Source organism: Manis javanica, chromosome 1 (assembly GCF_040802235.1).
Source record: "Manis javanica isolate MJ-LG chromosome 1, MJ_LKY, whole genome shotgun sequence".
NCBI classification, from domain to species: domain Eukaryota; kingdom Metazoa; phylum Chordata; class Mammalia; order Pholidota; family Manidae; genus Manis; species Manis javanica.
In genome coordinates this window covers 124032299-124056306 of record NC_133156.1, presented here as the reverse complement: position 1 = coordinate 124056306, position 24008 = coordinate 124032299, and the positions used below count along the sequence as shown (strand labels likewise).

The following is a 24008-nucleotide window of genomic DNA, read 5'->3' as shown; positions in this document are numbered from 1 at the left end:
CATACTTCAAACGGCATTGCAACAGAAGGCTTTGGACAGGGCCTTGAAATATAACTTAACTCATACTTCACCTGATTTCACAGATACCTTTCCTGAGAATAGAACTAGATATCACACATGCACAAATTATCTCTGGGTCATTGAGGGTCTTCAGAGGTGGTATTAAGGGAGGGGGATTTGTGCTAATGTCAACATTTTGATATCTATGAGGACTAACAACTAAAACTGCCTGTGATAAGGCTACACAGATGAGGTGAACTGTGATGACCCACTGATCCTGTCTAGAGTCTAATAAACAACACATATAATGGCCAGATATCTGAAGAGGATCAGAAGCTGATTGGCCATTGGACCCTCCCTCCACATCTGGGGAATCCACACTGGAAAAAAAATAAGTGGGGTCTTTGTGAGAAAAGCCTCAGAAACCACTGTTCCAGATGAAAAGAACCTTTTAGCAGCTTGTGAACTGTATTCATGTATGTGCAACTCGATGTAATCAGGCTTTTTGATGATCGTATTTTAAAGGGTTGCACAATTTCATTATGGAAACTACAGGGAAATGGTGATGAGGTAAGGCCTCACCCCAAACATCTGCAGGTGGTCGATTGGGACATAGTTTGAGATCCCCAACCACCTCAAACAGGAGGAGCTGGTTTCCCCCGCTGTGAGATGGGGGTCATATTTCTTCTCTGACAACTCCACAGTCTGTGAAGATAAATGAGTCAGTAATTCAAATGTGTTTTGCAAACTGTAAATAGAGGTGTATGGAGTGGATGAGGAAGACAAAGTGTTTCATGCTTGGTGATTGCAACAGCACAGTGTGAGTAAAAACAACTGAAATCCTCTTTAAGGTGAACTGTATTTTCTAGAACTTAATGTTTCTAGTAATAAATATCAGAGGGACATATTTTGGAATTCCAGGTTTATGTAATATCTTATCTTAACCAAAAGGAAGCCAGAGGAAAAAATAGTGAACTTGAGCCACACTTGGAGTCAGTTATCTAAGAAAAAAATTGTGAGGGGTGGTCCAAAATACATGATGCTGCTGGTGACTCGGCGAAGTGATGATGTACGGAGGCTGCAGCTGGGCTTACAGAAGGTCACCCTCTGCAGCAATACAATTCTCCATTTCTTCACATTTAGCAGTTGATGCTTGGGCATTCTCAGAACATATTAGGCCTTGTTCAGAACACACACCTCTCAAGAAAGCTGGTACAGAAGGGATTCATGAATAATGGCACTGGAAGTGGGAAGACTTCCCAGGAGGCATGGGTTGAGAGTCCGGTCCTGAAGGAGAGGGAGAAGGCTTTCATAAGTTGTGCAAAGGCAAAGGCCAAATAATTTAAGGGACTCAGCTGCTCAACAAATATCTACTGACTCTCTTCTATGTGCCAGCACCATGCTAAGGATACAGTGCTGATCAAAATAAATCCCATTCCTCATGGCCTTGCATTCTATTGGGGGAAATAGAACAATAAGTGAGGGAAAATAAATAAATAAATGAAAGATCTGCAACTATGGTAGAGAGTGACTGGGGAGGGGGCTGCCACATCTGATGGGGTGGTCTATGAAGGGCTATCTGAGGAAGCTGAGACCTAAAGGATAAAGCAAAGGCTTAGGAAATGCTAGTCCAGGCAGAGGGAAGGGTGTGGCATGTTCGGGGAAGAGAGAGGGTGATGCTGGCTGGAACCTGATGGACAAGGAAGAGACTAGGGTGAGATGAGGTGGGGGGTATGTGAGTGGCCCTACAGGTGTTACAGAGCATTACAGACTGAAGTAAGGAATTTGGGCTTCATACTGAGTATGCTGGAAGCCATTGAAATGTTTGAAGCAGGAGATTGATCTGTGGCATGCACAGGTTACTGTGGCTTCAGGGCTAGGCAGGAGAGGCAAGAACAGGGAAGAGGGATGCAGAGAGCCTGGTGGGAAGTCACCACAGTAGCTCAAGTGAGAATGGAAATGCAGGGGTAGAAGTTCTCAGGAGCCAGCCCCCTGGTCATTGAACTCTGCTCTGCACTGAAGCCGTTAGCCTATTTGAATGTACAGTGCTCTTTCTATTGGCTCCCCAGTCTGTGACTCCAAGACTCCACTGTGGGAATACCCAAGCTTTCCTGACAATTACCCCAGAACTCAATCATGTTGACAATGTGTGTCTGCAAGAGGCTGGCTGGGGACTGCTAAGAGAAGCCATGAATGGGAATAATGGATAAGATGCTACTACAGAACACCTCTCCAGGTTGGAAAATTCTAGAAAGCCAAAGGGTCCAGGGAGTGGAACATGGTGAGGAGATTCAGTGTGAGATTCTGAGGTCACTGCGTAGGTCAGAGTCAACGTGAGAGCCATTCTCTGTATTTTCAGGTAGGGAGTCAGTGGTGGGGAACAATGGCAGGATCCGTAGTGATGGGTGATTTGAACCCACCCACAAGTAGACACGCCACTAATGATACCTCCAGTTTTCCTTTATAATTAACTCAAATTTATGTTCCATGGTTTGTAGGCTCCCCAGAGACACTGTAGTAAGATTTGCCTGATAAAGTTCTCATTCCTTTCTGTATTTCAAATATGCTTTTCTAAAGCCTTATTCTAACATGGCTGCTGAGTTTACTTGGCAGCACAGTATAATGGGAAAAATGTAAATTTTAGAGTCAGTGAAGAATTTGTTCAAAGCCTGGTTCAGCTATTTCCCAGCTCTATTATCTTGGTTAGGTCATTGGAACACCCTTTGACTCAGTTTCCACATCTGCATAATGGGAGCTGTAAGGATTATGCATAACAGTTGGGAAGTGTCTAGACCTTTTTAGGCACTCAAGGACTATCAGTATTATAATTACAGGGCCAAGAACACAGATTTCTTTCTCATATGAACTAGATAGCTTATTTTAATAAGAAAATAATCCTCTTTTCTACAACCACAGATTGTATCAAGTCCTGACATCCACAGCAGTTAGGCAAAGGAGGATCCAGGTGAGAGAGAGTGAGTGGGCACAAACCTTTCCCTACATCCCTATCCTCGGTGCTGCTCAGCATTGACAAGATTCAGGAGCAAGCCCTCAGCACACCCATTCAGTATTTTTACCTTACTTTTTTGAGGTTACGCATGGAAACTATTACAGTTAGGGAGATGACTGACATATTTTTCCCCAGTCACGGAATTACATCTGTACAAAAGCTCCAAGAATGTTTGGCAGCCCCAGAGCTTACCAGGGTGGTAAGCCTGAATCTCTTTGCTTTTCAGACATACATGAGGATGGTTCTTTAAATTTAATTTCTCCCTGGGCCCAGAAATGAAAGATTCCAGCTTGTCACTGATCTCTTACAAAATTTGGAAGAAGCTGCCTCCTTTTGGAGGCAAGATTCACATAAAAGAGCCCAGTGTGGTCCCTGTGCCTTTGTTTGCTCCATGTTTGGTTATAATTAAGAGTTTCATTCCTGAGGTTTCTTATCCACAGAGTCTCCCTGTAGAAGAGGAGTTACCAGAGGCTCACTTCTGCCTTTGCAAAGGAGGGGGAAGTACCCTCCCCTCCTCTGTCTGCACGTTAAATCGCAGGCACTGTAAGCTGGAGTGGCCCCCCTTTCCTATCCTTTGATATTCCTTCCTATAGCCCAGTGAGCGAGGCACCAAAACCAGGGGAACCATGTTGTAATTTTCAAACGGCTGTTGTTTATTTTATTAATTGATACATACAACTAGTATCTCCTTCTTCAGCTTTCCTAGTTTAGGTTAGACCTTGGCAGGTAAAGCAATGTGTGGAGGAAAGAGTGTTGGGAGAAAGCCAAGTATTTAGAAGTAACTTTTATTTTTGGACGTTTTGGGGAGAGTAAGAATTAAGCTCTCCAAGAGAGTGAGGATTACGGGAACAATGCACCACAATGGCTTGAGCAGAGTGTTATGACTCTCAAGGCTTCCTGTTTGTTATTAAAAGCTAGCTTACTGCAATGCCTTTGTGGAAGGTGTGATTCGTAGAAGCTGGTGAGTCAAGGTATCAAGAACAGAGAGAGCTTCTTTCCGTGTTTTCCTCTGTGCAGGGAACAAGGGCAGGGCGCCGGAAGATGTGCCACTGTGACATGCAGATTATTTCAGAGTTGAGAACAATCAAGGTCCGAAAGTCTCAGGAAGAAACTTTGACCTCCCACCCCTCAACCGTATAAAAAGAATTCAGATGGAGGAACCGCTCCAGGAGGAGAGCTGCCTCCTGAAACAGCTGTCTTGTAATGTGAGCTAGAGGTGGTAGACATGGAGGGATGTGGTTAAGTCTGTTAAAATTCCTCTGTGCCCCTCATTGTTTCTGTGGCCCATCAAGTATTTCGTTTATTAAGCATTTACTCTTTTCCTATTCCTGTGAATTACTTCCCTTTCCCTTTGAGGTCTCAGACCCCAGCGCCTTCTCCTTGGTTCAGGATGACATACATGCCCTCACTCTCGCTGACTGTCTTTGGAACCTGTGTCTATGGCTTCCTGTATGTATATGATCAAACTTTGGGTTTTTCCTCCTGTTAATCTGTCTCATGTCAATTTGATTCTTAGACCAGCTAGAAGAACCTTGAGGGGTAGAGGAAATTTCTTTCTCCCCAACATCAGTCTCTCCAGAGCCACATGGCCTCTTGCCTCTTTTTAGATTTACACCGTTGTCCATTCTTCTCCCTCCCAGATCCCATGGCCACCTCTGGCACAGTCAGATTTGGGTAAAGTCCTATAGAGGGTAGACCTACATTTTCTAGGACTAGAGCTGGGGTGAATTCTTAAGAAGGGGATGTAGAAGTAGAAGAAAAATGATGAACATCTCAGGCTCATTCTTAAAGAAAGTTGGTTAGAGGAAAAAAAGTTAGATGGAAGGATGTTCCAAGCAGAGCAGAGGTAACTGCTTTTAGAGTTCCTAGAACAAAATATAAATTGGGCGTGGTAGCAGATGAGCAAAAGAGGTGGTCCAAGGCCAGGCATGAGGTCTCGTGTATCATGCTGAGGGACTTGGATTTTGTTCTGCACATGAAAGGGTTTCAAAGTCCAAAGCAGCAAGCCTGGAAGAACTGAAGTCTAGATGGTTCCAGTAGGCTTGAGAAGTTCCTGGAAACACCGGGGTATCCCTATGAGGAGGTTGATAGCATTGACCTATTCCTTCCATTGTCTAGGCCAGTCACTTGTCCTTCCAAAGCCTCCATTTCTTCATCTACCAAGTGGGAATGAATAAGACCTACCTCCTGACGACCTCACAGAGTCATTGGGAAGGCAAATGATATAATCCACGTGGAAACCCTTTTACAACCATAAAACACAGTTCAAGCATAAGGTATTTACTCATCTGTAAAATGAGGGGTTGGCCTAGATGAGATCCAATGTTATAGTTCTAAAGTTCTGCAACTCTATTATTATCCTTATTATCTGGCAATCATGCTAAAATTACGGGTTTTATAGACCTGAAATACTGTTCTCTCATCTTGCCAAGAAAACTTAATATGAAGCTCTTAGCCTGGGAAATACCACTTCCTAGGTGGTGTTTCTGTGGAAACCGTAAGTTATGTAGGAATGTGAACTGTTTGGGTTTGAATAGGAAGGGGAAACTGATTTATAAACCAGGAATGGAACCAAATCCTTAAAAAAGAATAGTTTCTCTCTGTACATCACATGTAAATATGTAACCTAATCCCCCATTTGGAAACCTCTCTGTATTTTAAAATATTGTGCATTATGCTACATCTGAAATGCCAAATTATTTAAAAGGGGTTTTAGAAGACTGTGATAAAATTTAGAGGTTTAGTATGATGAGGTCTAGAGATTTTCTTTTCATTCCTTAACTGCACTTCAGCCACGTGTTCAGTGTTCAGCAACTCTCTTGTGTTTTAGAAAGGAAAGAGGAAACATAATCCTCTTCCTAGAAACATATCATCAGAAGTGGTGCAGTTAATGACCAGCAACACACAGGAACCCTTGCTGGCACAGAAGGCTTCCCGGGTGCCAGGTACTGGGCTGAGTGCTTTCCTTGTATCTTTTCATTTAATCCTCACAAAGTCCCTAATGAAGCACTCTTACTGGTCCCATTACACAGATGAGAAAGGCTCAGAGAGGTTAATTGACTTGCTCAGGGTTCCCTAGTCAGCAAGCAGTGGTGTTGGAAGTAAAAGCCAGAGAGACTGGCCCCAGACTTTATCCTTGTTATCACCTGTGCCAGCTTGCCTCTGACTACGTATTCTGATTTCTTAAAAACAGTTTTTCCAAAGCAAAAGGTAACCTCATGACATGTACGGAGGGTGGCTGGGAAAGGATCTCATTAGAAATGGAGGATCTGTGATACTTCACTTAAAACAGTTAAGAATGAGTAATATGTTCTTCTCAGCACATACAAATGGTATGTATTTTCCAGAATGGCCAGCCTACAACATCAGAGACTTCATGTCTCAAAAAAGGCTTAAACTTTCAAAATGCCTTTTGTCCCATAAATAAATAGTAGGTCTCCTTATCCCAGCTAGCAAGGATTTGGAGAGAAAGCAGGAATTCTGCACCCAAAGCATGGCCTCTCTTTAGCAGTTAACTGATGCATCAATTGCAGCTCTTTGTTTCTGGATCATCAGAGTGATGAAACTGTGGAAAGTGAATGAGACCCTTTGGAAAAGATTCTTTCCCCATTTTCCAAGTAAGGAATCAAATCAAAAAAATTTAAGCAGACTTTTAAAAACACTTAGAGAAAACCAAAAAGTTACATTTAATTCTCTTGTCTGTTGGTTAACCATACATGTTTGTGAGTCAGGAAAGCTCATGATGGGGAGGAAAATAATGATGCAGCCCAGTAATATGCTTCTGGTTCTAGAACATAATTACCGAGGACAGCAATCAAGTTGCATGCATTTATTGAGCATTTACTAAGTGCCTAGCTGTGTGAAATAGAAAATAAAGGCAGTAAGATATTAATTAACAGATTCCTGGACTAAATGTGACAAAAACAAAGAAGCAAATAAAATATCTGTGCAAACGGTGCAAGGTGAGAAAATAGATTAAAGGGATGGAGAATTGTGAAGCTGTTCCTCTCCGGCCTGATCCCAGGGAGTCCTCTCCTCCTCAGGAGGGAAATACCTCTCGAATTCTCTCCAGCTTCTCTTTCACTCAAGAGACTATGGTGGCTCCCTGCACCCCTCTAAGAGCTGTGACTGCAGAGGAAGCAGACCCTACTAATGAGCTGTGCGTCTAGCCAGTATTTACACAAGCAGTATCACTCTGCTCCTCTCTCCTCCCCAGTCAAAACAGAGTATGATAACCAGTCATTCACACTGATGAATTGATTGGCCAATTACAGTTCAAACAGAGCTCATTCACACTGAAATGTGACCCTACCATGCTTTTGAATTTTAAATCTGTTTCTTCCAATTGTGGAAAAGGAGTTTCAGATACCTTTAAACAGGTTTTAGGAGGAAGAAGGGGAGCCTACAAACACCACAGTCCTGCTTATTTAGCTAGATCTGAAAACCTCAGGCTAAATGTCACCTCTTCAGAAAGCTCTTCTGTGACACTGGATCTCATGCTGGGCCCCATTACATTATGCTGTTTTGTTTCATAGTGCATGCTGTTATCATAAATTATCATTTTAATTTCTTTGTTGTATGTTTCCCTGCACTTTTCTCTAAGCACTGTGAGAGCAAGTCTTGTCTGCTCTGTCTCCAGAACCTAACACACTGGCTAGAGCACAGAGGTTATCAGTGTATCATTGTTGAGTGAATGAATGGGTGAATGAATATACGTGACCACCTGAATAACCACAAGCAGAGAATGAAATGGGACTTCTATCTTATCCCACTCACAAAAATTAACTCAAAATGGATTCAAGGCTTAAATGTGAGACCTGAACCTGTAAAACTTAGAAGAAAACATAGGGAAAAAGCCCCTTGACATTGGTCTTGGCAGCAATTTTTTGGATATGACACCAAAGCACAAGCAAAAGTCAAAAGCAAACATCAGTAAGTGGGACCACATCAAACTAAAAAGCTTCTGCATAGCAAAACCATCGACAAAATGAAAAGACACCTTCTTGAATGGTAGAAAATATTTCCAAGCCACATAGCTGACATGGTGTTAATATCCCAAACACATACGGAACTCATACAACTCAATAGCAAAATCATCATCTGATTAAAAAATGGCAGAGGAACTGAATAGACATTTTCCAGAGAAGACATACAACACACAAATATCAAATCATTATGTTGTGTACCTGAAACTAACATAATGTTATATGTCAATTCTACCGCAGTAAAAAAAAGAAGGCATACAAATGGCCAACAGGGATATGAACAGGTGTTCAATATCACTAACAATCAGGGTCTTGCAAATAAAAACCACAATGTGATAGCAACTCATACCTGTTGGAATGACTATTATCAAAGTGATGAGATAACAAGTGTCAGCAAAGATATGGAGAAAAGAGAACCCTTGTGTGTTGTTGGTAACAATGTAAATTGGTATGACCACTATGGAAAACAATATGGAGTTCCTCAAAAAAATTAAAAATAGAAATACCACATGATCTAGCAATCCCATTTCTGGGCCTTTATCCAAGAAATGAAAACAGGATCTTGAAAAGATAGCTGCACTCCCATGTTCATTAAAACATTATTCATAATAGCTAAGACATGAAAATAACCTACATGTCCATCCAGAGATGAATGAAGAAGATGTGGTATATATATATGCAGTGGACTATTATTCAGCATAAGAAAGAAGGAATCCTGCCATTTATGATATGGATGAACCTTGAGAGCATTGTGCTAGGTGAAATGAGTCAGACAAAGACAAATATTATACAATATCACTTACTTATAGACTCATTTAAACTCATAGTAACAGAGTAGAGTGGCAGTTACCAGGGGCTGGATAATGAGGGAATGGACAGATCTTGGTCAAAAGGTACAAGTTATAAGATGAGTAAGTTCTGGGATCTAATGTACAGCATGGTGGTTATAATTAATATTACTTCATTAAATATTTGAAAGTTTCTCTGAGTAGATCTTAAGTGTTCTCACCACAAAAAAGAAATGGTAATTATGTGATGTGATGGAGGTGTTGGCTAATGCTATGGTGGTAATCATTTTGCAATATATAAGTGTATCAAATCAACATTTTGTATACCTTAAACTTACACGAAGTTGCATGTCAATTATATCTCAATAAAGCTGGGGAAGAAAAGAGTGGTTGGCAGAGTTTGGAGATCTGAAGGGTTCACAAGTTGGTCTCTATGCCCTAGAACAGAGGCAAGCAAACTGTAGGCCAGCTCACTGTTTCAATAAATAAAGTTGTACTGGAATGCAGCCACACTCATTAGTTTACTCGTTGCCTGAAGCCATAAACTTTTGAGCTCTAATGGTGGAGTTGAGTAGTTGCAACAGAGATCAAGAAATATGCAATCTAAAAACATGTACAATCTGGCCCTTTAAAAAAAAGTTTGCTGACCCCTCCTAGACTTGACACTGAGACTGTTAGATGCTCAATTTGTGAGCTAGTAGGGATGAAGGCATTAAGTGTCTCTTCTCCAAAACAAATGTTTATCCTCTATACTAACATGCACTACCTTTCAGAATACAACTGCAGATCAAAAACTTTTCCAACTTCATTTCTTTTTCAAGTTCAGCAACCTGAAGACAATCTGTTTATTGTATTAGTCAAGATGGGCTAGGTTGTGCTGCATTTGACGAACAACCTGAAAATCTCAACAGCTTACAACCACCAAGTTCATCTCTCACATTGCATTTCCCATGTGGGCTGGCAGGGGCTCTTCACTTTGTAGTCACTCAAGAACCCAGGGCTGCTGGAGGCCCATCTCCACTCTATTTCCACAGTTTCCAAAAATGGGAGTAGGGGTGGGGAGAAGACAATAATGAATCACACACAGGATTTTAAAGCTTCTCCCGGGAGTGACATGTGCCACTTCCATTCACTTCTCATTGCCCAAAGTAAGACTTACAGCCACATCTCGATTCATCAGGGGGAGGGTATATAATCCTCCCAGGGGAGTAGGAACTGAATATTTGTGGGAACTTTATATTATAATTATATATAATTATTCTTTAAGTTCTTGAGTTAAGAGGAAATGTAGTAGTGGATTAGGATCAGGACCACAGATTTTAATGCCAGGTAGAACTGGAGTCACAGCAATTAAAGCCAGAATGAGGGGGCCTCTGTCCTGAGTCTTTCACCCTGAGGCACTGTGAAAAAACCAGAGGCTCCAAGTACCATGGTTTAAAAAAACCCTGGAATTTGACAGAGGCTCCAATATTCTATCAGCTGTGTCATTAACCTTAACATTTAAAATGCCATTGAGATCAAATTACTCCAGCAAAATAATATCCAAATGACACTCAGGAATTTAGAACCTATGAGTTGCCTGACATTTTGTGTGTAACTCTCAAAGCTGACCAGCTCTGCCCCCATCTAGCTGCACTGGGAGGGCTCTGCATTCCTGCACACACGGCTGCATGCCGCTGGGGCACAGCATAAGAAAGGTTTGCTCCCCAAGTTTCCACATCTCAAGGTGTGGAACTATCTGGCCTAGGCTTTCAACCTCTTAATCATCTCTCTCCTAGAAATAAATGCAAGCCCCAGAGCTGAAAAAAAGGGAGCACCCCGGGTATAGATGGTATAGGGAGCAGAGATCATGACACAGATGGGGAAAATCAGTCTGCTCTTAGGGAGTCCTGTGTGAAAAAGGAGCCCAAGGAGGAATTCCATGGAAATAGAGGGGGAAGAGCTTGAATGGTCTCACTCAGGTCCAGGGCTGAGCTTGGTTACGGTCAGCCAGCCAGCGTGACAGCAGTTGCTGGGGCAAAGCAGCCCTCGGGCCTCCTACAGGAGTCTGACGGGAGTACGGCAGTCTGTCCAGACCACTGCTTGCCAGGTATCCCAAAGACAAATGCTGACCCAGGAAAGCAAAAGCTTCATGTCCAGTGACAAAAAAAGCAAGGCCTTTGGGTGATCGTTGCCAGCGGGGGGAGGCGTGGACACATTTCCTTGTTGGTTTCCTTTTGCCAGAGGATGGAGTTTTTTCCTGCCCCAACTTCTTCCTTGAGAGTCCAGCTGTTTGAGACCCCACACTTCTTTCTGGATCTCAGTTCTCATACCCCACATGACTTTAGATCCCCCACAGAGATCCAAGCTCCCAGGATCACCAGATGCCCCCAAAGCAGCTCTGTGCCTCGGGGTTTGCCGACCACTCTCCTTTACATTTTTTTCTTGCCCTCTGTGACTCTCACTTACTCTCTTGTAAGTTTAACTGTGCTTTTAACCAAAAGTTTGGTATATATTATCCAGTGTGTATATGTATTGGTAGGGGAGAATACATATAAAATATGCTGTACCTCATATTTTAGTTGATAAAGTTTCCATGTAAGTTAGCAAATAGTACCCTAAAAGTATTTAAACTATAGCCTATGACATTTTCAGTAATAGTTGAATTGATTTTGATATACACTACTATTTTATTTTCTATGACTTGTTTATTATTCTCCATATTAGTAATAATTATCCATATCCATTGTTTGGCATTACCAGTCAGCTATGCTGCTGGAGGCAGAAGTCCATTCCCAGGTTCTGCAACCGCTTAGGCCTTCCTCAGCTCTGGCTGAAGCCCCTGTGCTCTCGCTTCCATTTAGTGAACAGAGGGCCTCCTTTCCTTGTGCAACAATGAGTGAGATTCTGATAATCCATGGAAATATTGTACTGTTTGCTACAAACAGCTGTACGAAAGCAAACAAATCTTGGGGCTGGGTATGGGACTCAGAAAACAGGGGTTCTAGTTTTCATCCTGCCCCTTAGAAAAATCCCTGAAACTCCCCATAACTGAGGTGTTTTTAATCTGCAAAATAGGATAATAATTATTACCTGACTTATTTTTTGTAACTGGGAGGGTTAAATGTGGTAAGTGGGTGTAACAGTCCCTTCTGAATTCTAAAGAGTGGTATCAATGTGAGCCACTGTGGGGAAAGTAGAGCAGCAGGCTCACCTTCTGAAGGAGAGTGCGCTGTGTTCCCAGACGCTTGCTCCTGGGGTGCATCTGCCTAAATGGGGAATCCAGACTCATCTGTGAAGATTAAAAGGAAACTTTTTTAGTAAACCAACACATAGTGTATAATACTATCTTCCTTCTGCTTATAAACAATACAATGCCACAGTAAAAAGCAAGAGTTGAAAGAAAACAAACTCTTAAATACAAATTGTGTGTTCTTGCACCTTCTGAGTCTAACCTATCTAAATATTTGCATTCATCCAGTTTCATTTGCTCACTCTGAGTTTCTTCAAGCTCTTTTCATATCATCTGAGCTCCTCAGGCCAGATTCATTAGAAAAACACCTTTATAACTATTCTGTTTCACCTGCCCATCTTCATCTCACCTTGGCCAGGAAGCCCTCTGACAATCTCTAAGCTCCGCCTTTAGCTGCTATCTTCTACCAGTGACCTACCCTTTTGGGAAGAGCAGAGGCATTCTGTCTTCTTTCAGGGACAGCAGTGGGTACCCCCATCTCTGCTCCCATTGCTTATGCCTGCTCTTGTATTTTGTAGCTCAAAACTGTTTGTTTTTTTGCTCCAATGTTTTAAAGCTTTTCTCCTCAGTGTGGTTCCTCAGATAGAGCATCACCGGGAGCATGCTAAAAAGGCAAAATTTCAAGCCTTTCTTCAGATCTACTAAATCACAATCTGCATTTTCAAGAGATCCTAGGGGATTCATATGCACATTCAGGCTTGAAAAGTATTGTTTTAAAAATCACCTAACTGAGAAAACACTTTAAACTGATAATTTGCAAGTTTATTGTGTACAAGAGTCACTTAGGATGCTTCTTAAATTTGTTGATTTTGTGACCCACTTATTGGAGATATCAAGTCAGTATTTCTGCAGACAGACTAATCCATAGGCCACACTTTGAGATACACACTTGTAAATAAAGAAAGGAATAGTGCCTTCACTGTGTTTATGTAAACTGACAACTTTGAGCCACTGATCCAAAAAAAGCAACTTTTCAAAATATGAGGAAAACAAGCCCCTGTCTGGTTAGAGCCACTGTTATCTTGTAACAGGCACTGACTGTTATCACTGTACCAGGCAGCTGATCCTGACACTGACAATGTTTCAGTCACATTATTCACCAGTGCAGAAGCTGCATAGCACAGTCATTCTCAACCCAGGCGGCAGAGTAGAAAAGGAATTTCTGTGGGTGGGAATGAGTTTACTTATATTTTGGTTCCCACAGCACACTGCTTCATAATATTTTAGCAGAATAATATGCCTCGCATCTTCAAGGGCACAGCTTGCCAGGCAACATGGCTTGGCGAAGCCACAGAATAATGCAAAAGAACTAGGAAGCAACATGAAGTCATTTGCTGTTTTTTTTTGGTGACTCTTTGTCCACATGTGTCTATAGGCCATTACTCCAAATGGGTTAGAAGCTCCTTGAAGGTTAAGAACATGTTATATTTCTTCTTTCCATGTGTGTTACATGCTGTACCTTATATTTTAGTCAATAAAGTTTTCATGTAAGTTAGCAAACAGTACCCTAGAAATATTTAAGCTATAGCCTATGACATTTTTATTAATAGTTGAATTGATTTTGATATATACTACTATTTTATTTTCTATGATTTGTTTATTGTTCTCCATATTAGTAATAATTATCCATATTTGCTTAGCTCTTACTCTGTGCCAGGCACTATTGTACATGCTTCACATGTATTAATTATTTGATTTCCAACATAATGTAAGAGGCAGGTGTTAATATTAGTCCAGTTTGCAGATGAAGGAACTGCGGCCAAAAAAGATGAAATGATCTGTCCCAAATTGCACAACTAGTAAGTGGAGAAGCCATGATAGAAACCTACCACCTGACAGACTATTGCTTCTTTGGTTTTTTTTCTTAAATTTTTTCATCTTTCATCTTTACTACATCTTTAAAAACAGAAAATAAAAGAAAGTTCAATCACGTTTGCTGCCCACTTGCTGAGAACTGCCTCAGGCTGGAGAAGCTTGCTCTCTAGGCCACGCTGGGGGGACTCCTGCCTGGTACTGCTTTTCTGTTCTCTACTGTAGAACTGGCCTCACACACACACATCCTACAATGTCTCCAAGATGCCCCTCTTATCTTGAGTCCCTCTGGATTGAACCTGCGAGTAAGAATGCCCAGACATGGATTGCAAGGCAGTGAAGTTAGGGAGAGGGAACCAGGGTGAGAAGTTGTTTGGGAGGAAGAAATTTCCTCTGCTCCTCAAGGTTTTTCTAGCTGGTCTAAGAATCAAATTGACATGAGACAGATTAACAGGAGAAAAAAGCCAAAGATTAATTACACACCTACAGGAAAGCCATAGACATGGTTCCAAAGGCAGTCAGGGAGAGTGAAGTATATATGTCATCCCAAACCAAGGAGAAGGGGGAGGGTTCTGAGACCTCAAAGGGAAAGGGAAGCAATTCACTGGAATGGGAAAACAGTAAATGTTTGATAAACGAAAACCATGATTGGCCACACAAACAATGAGGAGGCACAGAGGAATTTTAACAGACTTAGCCTCATCCCTCCCTGTCTACCACACCTAGTTTACATTATAAGATAGCTAGCTAAGGAGGTAGCTCTCCTCCTGAAGCGGTTCCTCTGTCTACATTCTTTTTATGCAATTGAGGAGTGGGAGGTCAAAGTTCTTTCTGAGTCTCTTGGGCCTTGATCTCAACTCTGAAATAATCTGCATGTCACAAAGGCACATCTTGAAGCTGTCTGCCCTTGGTCCCTGCAAAGGAAAACACTGAATGTTCTTGTCATTTACATTTCTTAATATGAGACTGTTATGTTGGATGTGAATAGAGAGTCCTCTTAAGGCACACAGTTTAAATAAAAGTGCTTTAAAATACTTCCCAGAAATCCACAAAGCAAATACAAGGCCCACTCAGATCTCCACCTCCCTCTCTTTGTCCCTGAGCCCTGAGTCTTTGGTGTCAAATTTCCCAGACTCAGCGCCAACTAAATCTTCTGGTTCTCTCACATGGCCTCCAAAATTCCCTTCTGTTACATAATTCTAAAGGACAAACTTCCGCCTGGTAGGCCAACGGTGACCTTAATACCCTTAACACCAGAACCCTGCCCTCCTTCCTTTCATTGGCCTATTATTGTGAAGCCAATTTCTCTTCTTGGCATTTGTGTTCTAAGGGTTCTGGGAATCCACAGGAGGAAGTCACCAAGACCCCCTTTCCTGCTTCCACTGGCTTCTGTGGGCCTTCCCCGTACCACTTGAGCTCAGGTGAAGGAACATTTCCACAGTGCTCTTTCTGGCTCCTCCAGTTCTATCCCTCTTCTCTCTCCTGGCACGTCACAGGATCATCCAAACCACTTTCACCGCCTTCCTCTTGTTCTGACACTCAAACAGGAAGTCTAGACCAACAAATTCCAGGGCTCTCTTTGAGAGAGAAGGTAAAGGAAGAATGATAACTTTACCTTAGAACTACCTCCATTCTGAATGTGAGAAATCTGCTTAGGACACATATTTGGTAGATGAGGAATTTTTATTAATGGAAAGAAAGGACTCATGGAATTTTGTTAACTATCCTCACAATGGTGCATTCACACATCTTAAGCACTAGCAGTCTGCTGTGGAAAATGTCTTTTAAAAATGTTGTGAGTAAAATTGTAATATTTCCAGAATATCTCACCTGAGTTTAGTGCATCCTCAGCAGTGGAGAGGAGAGAAGTATGGATTTAGTTCATCTGCATATCAATAGGCATTCCTCAGGGGGTGGAGACAAGTTCATCTCCATATCAGTGGGTATTTACCTGGGCAACAGAGGGCTTATCTGAACCTGAAAGGTGAGGGGAGTGCTGGTTTTTTGCTTCTGCGGGAGCAGGAAAGAGAGACAGCCCTGGACTGCAGTTTGTAAGCAATAAATGGGTTTTCAACTTTATTTCTCCCTTTGACTGATTTCAGTTTTAGAGGTATTTTATCCTGGGATTTCCTTTCCCTTGAGTTACATCTGGCACAGTCAGCAGGACTTCTGAACCCAAAATCTGTCATAATGGGTATGACCTTTGGGAGGGGTGCCCCTAGACATGATGGGGAGAAGTGGCACTTTCACTGAGGGACATGTGCTGCACTCATGTGGTCATGGAGGCACCATCACCACTGCTGGCCGTGCTGACCCTGACCCTGGCCTGCGGGACATGTGTCTGCACCCGTGTGGCTGTGGAGGCCCCTCCACCACTGATGGCTATGCCGACCCTGAACCTAGCCCATGGTCCAAGCTGGAGGCTGCTGCTGCTGCCACTGCTGCCAGCTGGAGCCTGGTCACAAGTATACAAAGAAGCAGAGGTCCAGTTCACCTTGATAGAGAAACAACTGGCTGCTATGTGACATGCCTTGCTGGCTATGGAGCCCATCACCAGAACAGCTCTGACCAAGGCAATAACCACCTATCCCATCACGGGGTGGATGCGAGACTGGACCCAAAGGCCACAGAGTGGCGTGGCATAGACACCTACCATATATCATGTGACTGGCCATTTGCTTTTGGCATCCCCAGGGAATGATGAAGCAGACACATAGGCCCAGGTGCACTGGCTAGAAGGAAAGCCTGCCTCTGATGTGGCCCAATGGTTACATCAGTGTTTGTTGCACACAAGGCAAAAGACAATGTGGGCTGTAGCCTGTCAGTGGGGCTGGCCATTGACCTTTGAAGAAGTCAGCTGAGCCTGGAAGGAGTGCCTTGTGTACTCTGAGAGGGACTTATACCAAGTCCCGCAGCAACATGGGACAATAGTAAGGGGGATGATACCCCTTGTCAGGTGGCAGATAGACTATATTGGGTCTCTGCCCATATCAGAAGGTATCGGTATGCCATGACTTGTGTGGACATGATTACTGGACTATTGGTTGCTTTTTCTGCATGTTGTGCAGATCAGCAAACCACCAAGAGGGGCCTAGAGTGTCTTTTTGCAGCCTATGACCAGCTGCAGGTGATTGAGAGCAATCAAGGCACCAACTTTACTGGACATGCATTACAAAGATGAGTGCAGCAATTAGAAATAAAGTGGAAATTAGATTCTGTTAAATGGATGTGGCCCTGGACATTTGGACACATGGACCAGCAATAGCTGGCTCTTCTGGCACCTGGGGAAAAGACCTGGAAGATGGCTTCCTCTGTATTCCTGGAATAACAGCAGAGTGGCCCCCAGAGATCACTGTTATTTTCTTCTACAGTCCTTGTGGCCTGGATGTGCCCCCTGGCTGTAGCTGCCATGTGATGGTTGAAGTAGATGAGCTTTGGACTTAATCTGCATAGGACTTTGAACATAGAAGAATCCTCTGGCTTGAGGATTATCATGATTTTATTGCTGTTGTCAAGAAAAAAATGCTTAAAGAGAGGTTTGACTTTGTCTAATGTTCGGTAAGTTTTGTGAGTAATCTAGCATGGTTGTTAGGAATGAGTAAACAAGTGTAGCAAGTAATAATAATAGTGTGTTAGTGTATTAAACATATTTTGTGCTTAGTGAGAGATTGTGCTATAAAGCATATTTACTTAATCTGCATAGGCTGAATCCTTTGGCTTGAGGATTGTCATGATTTTATTGCTGTTGCTATTGCATGTCATTAGTGTGGTCACAATGCTTCAGTTTTGCCCAGGGAACATTGCAAAAGGGGGAATGAGTAAATTGTAAGGTGAGATTTCTGGAGGGGTGGCCTGTGGGTAAAATTGTAATATTTCCAGAATATCTCACCTGGCTTTAGTGCAGCCTCAGGGGTGGAGAGAAATGTGGCTTTAGTGCATCTGCATATGAATAGGTGTTCCTCAGGGGTGGAGACAAGTTCATCTTTATATCAATGGGTAATTACCTGGGCAACAGAGGTTTTATCTGAACCTGAAAGGTGAGGGGGAGTGCTGGTTTTTTGCTTCTGCTGGAGCAGAAAAGAGAGATGGCCCTGGACTACAGTTTGTAAGCAATAAACAGGTTTTCAACTTTATTTTTCCCTTTAACTGATTTCGGTTTTAGAGGTATTTTGCCCCAGGAATTCCTTTCCCCGGAGTTACAAATGTGTTTACTCATATAATCAAAGACCAATTTTGAAAACAACAAGCAACCCACTTCATGTAGTCTACTAAGGATTTGAAAGAGGGCAAACAACAATGGAGAAGTGAAAATAAGTAACAGAAGCTAAATGGCTACAAAGTCTTTGAAACAGATGAACAAGGAGCTGTAACAGATGGGAAACAACTCATCAGCCAAAGTAGTACACAGATTTATTATGGGTCCACTATTTGGATAAGGAAGGAACAAAATTAAAACACCTTTTTCACTTAATTTCATTTTATTTGTAATGCTTAATCAAAACCCAAATGTTCCAGGGACAGCCAATAAAGAGCAGCCCCACTTCACGATAATCTAAGGGGAGAATATAAAATACCAAAGCCTGGGCCCCACACTTTACTGTGTACTTTTAGGGTATGGACCCCAAAATTAATTGGTAATTTTTAAAGGCAGGTGATTCTAATGGGCTGCCACAATCATGCCCACTGTGGAGGAAGCAAGAAAAGCTGCACCTGACCTGCTCACAGATTTCCAGGTGAGATGTTGCTTATGACTGCAGAGCTGTGGGAAAGAAAGCCCCTTCTCTCAGGCTTTTGATAACCTAGTAACTGCCTTCTTGATGTTCCTGAGCTGCTAATGCCCTCATTTACCATCTTAATGGGGGAATACTTTCTGGAATTTCTGACAAGCACAGCAGAGCAACCAACTTGGCATGGATGGTGTGGATAAAGTGAAGAAGGTTCCTATGGCCAGGATCCTCACCTGAACCTAAACTACTTGATGATGTAACTAGCCTGCTGCTAGGCTACTGCTTCCACACCCACAGGCAATAAGCTAATGTTGGCTGAGTCACTATATAAAGAACTCTGCCCAGTGCTCTAGGCAGAGACAGAGATGAAGGAAGATCATAGACCTGCAGACTGTTGGATGCAAACATAATTCTAGTGCTTGACCTATCACTGGGAGAACAAGCCAGGTAATAAACCCTTTCACCCAGGAACGTTCCACTGCCATTCCTCAGTCTCACTGAATCCATAGTGAACTTGCCTGGGGCTGAAATCCATTTGCAAGATAGATGGCTATTTGGATTATCTGAAAATGCTTCTTCTGAGAAAGGAAAAGCCATAAAGATTGAGCTTTCAGTTTGCTGCCTATTCCAAGGTTGATGCCACCCAGGTTCTAGTCCTCTCTTATTCAGCCCTCTGCTGGAACTGGGAGAAGAAATGAGATCAATCAGAGTGCTTTAGAAATTGAAATGGCCTGAAGGTGACAGAGTAGTGGTTAAGAAGACCACTGAAGTTAGGCATCCCAAGCTTGGATTCTTGGCCACACTCTTTCTAGATCTATGATGTAGGCAAGTTGCCAGATCTGTTTGAAACTCAATTTCCACATCTGTAGAGACAGGATAATACTCCAACTTGCTGTATTGAGAAAAACTTTGCATCTATTAAGTTCTCAGTCCATATTAGCTCTTAAGTAGACAATGTTGTTGTCTTGCCAGTGGATTTCAGCCTCGGGCAAGTTCGCTATGGATTCAATGTGAAATTGACAGCAAAACGTTCTTTGGCGTGAAAGGGTTTATTACCTGGCTTGGTCTCCTGGCAGTAGGTCAAACACTAGCATCTCTGCCTCTGCTTGGAGCATTGGGCCAAGCTCTCTACATAGCCAATAATAGCTTATTGCCTAAAGATGTGAAAGTGGTAGCCTAGCAACAGGCCAGTTACATCATCAGGTGGTTTAAGTTCAGTGAGGACCCTGGCCATAGGAACCCCAACTTCTCTACAGTTGTACAGTAGCTAATTAAGAGTGAAATCTCTAGAGCTAGACTGGCCTAGTTTGAATCTCAACATTGCCACATCCTAGCTGTGTACCTTTAGGCAAGTTACTTAATCTCTCAGTGCTTCAGTTCCCTCCTGTGCCCAAAGGGTATAATAATGATACAGAGTTGACAGAAGGATTAAATGACCTAACATTAGGGTGGCCTAACATCTTAGTTTGCTCAAGACAAGTCCAGTTTATGCCTTCTGTTCTAGTATCCTGGCTGCTTTAGAATTTCCCTACTCCATTGCACTCTCAAAAGTATCCCAGATTGCATTAATAAGTACATGGCCACTATGGTTACTATCTATATCACTTAGAAAAATGCTGTTATCGAGTACATGCTAACTGTTGTTAACTGCTAATAGTAACCCCTATAGCAATACTATCCCATATAAATAAAATGCACACCACATAGTAATTTTTGACCTTCCAGTTAATCACATTTTAAAGAGTAAAAAGAAATAAGGGAATTTAGTGTTAATAATGTATTTACTAATAGATCCAAAATACAAGCATTTAGGAATGTAGTCAGTAGAAGTCATTTATTAGTGGGATACTTTTTTTTTTGATACTAAGTCTTTGAAATCTGCTGTATATTTTTGTATTTACAGTACATCTCAGTTTGGACTAGTGACAATTTAAGTGCCAGTAGCCTAGTAGCCTAGTGACATTTCAAGTGCTCTTGCATGGCTAATAGCTATCACACCGGAAAGAGTTCTGCAGACTTTACATTGCTCATAGGAGATGACAGGCCAGTCTTAAGATCCTCCTGAGTCTGTGATGTCAGGTTGAGATGCTTCTCTTTGCCACACTCATGCCCAATTTTGGAAAGTGGGGTCACGAAGTATCTTAGCTCCACCTTCCGAGCAGGTGCTCAAGGTCATGGAGAAGGAAAGTATAGTAGGAACGTACTCTTGGAGAAATCTCTGCTGGCTTCTTGGCAAGTGGAACAACCATGGGCTAACAATGTTTGCAGGTTACTTTATTACTATGGCTTTATTAAATTATGAAAAGCAATGAATGCTAAAGTTATTTTATTAATTTCTCCTATGTCCATTTCCTTCTGTTTGGAAATCTCAAGAAAATACAAAAGTGTTTTTTTCTACGAATATTTGGGTTCTTTTCTGTAGACTGTCTCCTTCCAAACTTCTGATTGTGTTTTTGTTCCATTCTTTGGACTGGATCCAGTATCGCCACATTCCTCTAAATCAAACTGCCTCTAACTGGACCCAGAAGTGCAGTCAGATCCGGACCAATACCAAATAAAGTGGAGGGTTACTTTTTGGCTCTAATGTGATACCTATCTCTATTTCCTCCTTCAAGGTTAGTTTCTTGTTACCCCATGTCTTGCCAATGGGTTTCAGTCCCAAGCAAGTTCACTATGGATTCAGTGTGACCAAAGAAATGACAGTAGAACATTCTTGGGGTGAAAGGGTTTATAACCCGGCTTGTTCTAGGTCGAGCATTAGCATCTCTGTCTCCACCCAGAGCACTGGGCCGAGCTCTCTATATAGTGCAATAATAGCTTATTGCCTATGGGTGTGGAAGCAGTAGCCTAGCAACAGGCCAGTTACATCATCAAGTGGTTTAAGTTCAGTGAGGATCCTGGCCATAGGAACCCCAACTTCCCCACACCCCAACAAGGCTTAGCTTTGGTTCCCCAGATTTAAGAAATTCCTAATAAGTGGAGAACCAATAGTGATGAGAGAGCAAGAAAGAAGAGATGTGATATTATTTAATTTCAAAATTGAAAAGTTGGGCCTAAGAATCAATGAGTTTCTTTTATGCATCTTGCTAAGTCCTGGATAGCAACGCTCTTAGGAGTTTACAATCTTGTTGGTATGATAAGGCTGACCTGCTAGGATGATCAGATAGTGAAGCTTTGCCAAAAAATGTAAGAACAATATAGCTTGTGAAGGCTCTTCGGATTAAGAGAATGTGCTTAGAATGTCAGAGTTGAAAAAATTCTCAGAGGCCATGTAGTTCAGTGTTCTTTACTGATTAGGGAAGTGGGACCAGAAGAGGTTCATATGCTTGGTGAAGTTCAAATGGCAAGTTAGTAAAAGAGAAGGATTAGGAACCCTGGTCCTCTTGCCCTTATTACTACTCCTTGTACTACAGATGTCACATCATACTTACTTGGTTTGGGGGCAATTTCCCTGTAAATAACGAGTTTTACCAATTTTGTTCAGGTTAGATGATCCTTTTATCCTTCCTTTTCCTGAACCCTTTTACCTGGGCCTGGTCTCTACCAAAGAGGTGTTCAATGTACCCTGAATCCAGTTAGTATTTCTAAAAGTCCTAGGCCAAAAAAAAAAAACAATAAGACACTGTTTAATCTTATACTTAACCACCAATCCTTCTGCAGGCATCAGAACTTCAAGCAGGTGGCTTGAGTTTTAGGGGAGAGGAGACCTAGAAAAAGATCTGGGCACACTGGACTGAGTAACTAAGAGTCCTTCCCTCCACAATAACCCGTCACCTAGAGTTGAACTTGCTGGTGTTAGAGGTGGGACTATAAATTAGGGAGAACACAGAGTAAACCCACAAGCCACTCCAGCCACAGAGCTGACACAGGCCAGTGGGCTCATAGGCAGGTGGCTGGGACAGGGCAAGGTGGGGAAAGGGGAAAAGGAGACAGGGCTTCTAGAAGTACAAGGCTGATGACCCTGCCTTACCCAATTATTCTTTCATGTTGCTTGATACTAACTTCTTCAACTTGTCAACTGTTCCTACAGAATACAAATGCAACTTTTCAAGGTGGCATGGCACACCCCATACTATGCTCCAAATCCCACCTTTCCAACTTCCTAGTTTGAAGGAAACTGACCTGCTAAAAGCAGAACAGAAAACTGGCAAGTGGCAGTATTATCACTCGGCCCCATAAAATAAAAAACTGTACTATAGAAATTGCCAGCATAAACTAAAAAAATTTGCGAATTCACATTTATTTTAGAGCATCATTGTATTTGAGCGAGGGATAAAGGACAGGAAAAGGAGTATGCATCTTGCTTTATACTGGCTATTCATCACCTCTGTAAGGAATCTCTGATACATGCTTAGGAAGTGAAGACTGTGCTTCACAGTTACAGTTCATAATTACACGGCTTTTGCTCCCTATTTGGTAAGTCACTGTTAAAGGTAAAACAGGCTGTTCCCTTGTGTGGGGACAGAAGATAAAGCCTGACAAGTAGGCCATCAAAATATAGCCAAGATGTTATAAACTAAACTGTTATGAGGAATTTCACTTTTGTTGGAATTGGCTTTTTTAAGTTCAATTGACTTACATTGGATCCCACCGGAAAGTACTCATACCATTTATTCCAGAAAGCTTCCTTCCCTGCCCAAAGGATGCCAACCCAGAGAAGGAGGAGCTCTGTTGAATAAACACTTTGTTAGCTATAGTTGGTTAGCGTTATTACTAGAATAAATGGGAAAGCAGTCCCAAATTAAATGGGAGAGCTTTGAAGTCCTTGGAGTTAAAGGCGGGTATCATGACTTAATCATGCTAAACCGGGGCTTAGCGGGCTGGGGAAGAGAGAGAAGCCGAAAGGGGGTAAGGCCCTGCCTCTTTGCACCCCAGCCACTATTTAGAGGGCGTTCCCCATCAGTGCCTCTTCGTTCAGGCTGTAGATTGCTCCTCACTCTGAGCAGAGCAATGCTTAACGCTGTGAATTTTCTCTTGCCACCTGATGAGTGTTAGGAAACAGTCACTCCTACCAACTGAACCATTGGTTCTGTCAGTCCAGAGAACGAATACATTTTACTTTCTGTTCAATAATTTTGGAAAATATCAATTTGATTGTGGTGAGAAGTCTCTTATCAGTGACTTTTGAAACACCCCCTCGGCCACAAACGACTTTGGAAGTTGACCAGAAATAAATACTATTCGAGATCTCATCTGTTCTAAACCCCGGGGTCAGGGCAAGGGTGGTTTCCATTAAGTCCAGGTGATGAGGATAAAACAGACCCACGGGGAAGGGTCCGACGATCCGTGTAACGTTCAAGCAAGTCCCGGACGCCCAGGGAGCGCGCGCACGAGCTGGGGCGGCGGCCGCGCCGGGAGCACCTCCCGCAGGTCCCGGCCGGAGCGCGGGGCCGGGTCACCTGACTTGCGGAATTTGGGGCCGCGCGCCGTGGAGGGGAGGGAGTGGTTAGCAGC

General features: G+C 42.5%; 1 long non-coding RNA gene across 1 annotated transcript; it reads right to left on the bottom strand.

The window, feature by feature from the left end:
* Positions 1 to 868: 868 nt before the first annotated feature.
* Positions 869 to 23953, bottom strand: LOC140849597 (uncharacterized). The gene is made up of 3 exons (XR_012131677.1): positions 23821 to 23953; positions 11977 to 12054; positions 869 to 1287 (listed from the first exon to the last, which is right to left on the bottom strand). It is a non-coding gene; the product is annotated as an uncharacterized lncRNA (long non-coding RNA).
* Positions 23954 to 24008: the final 55 nt, after the last annotated feature.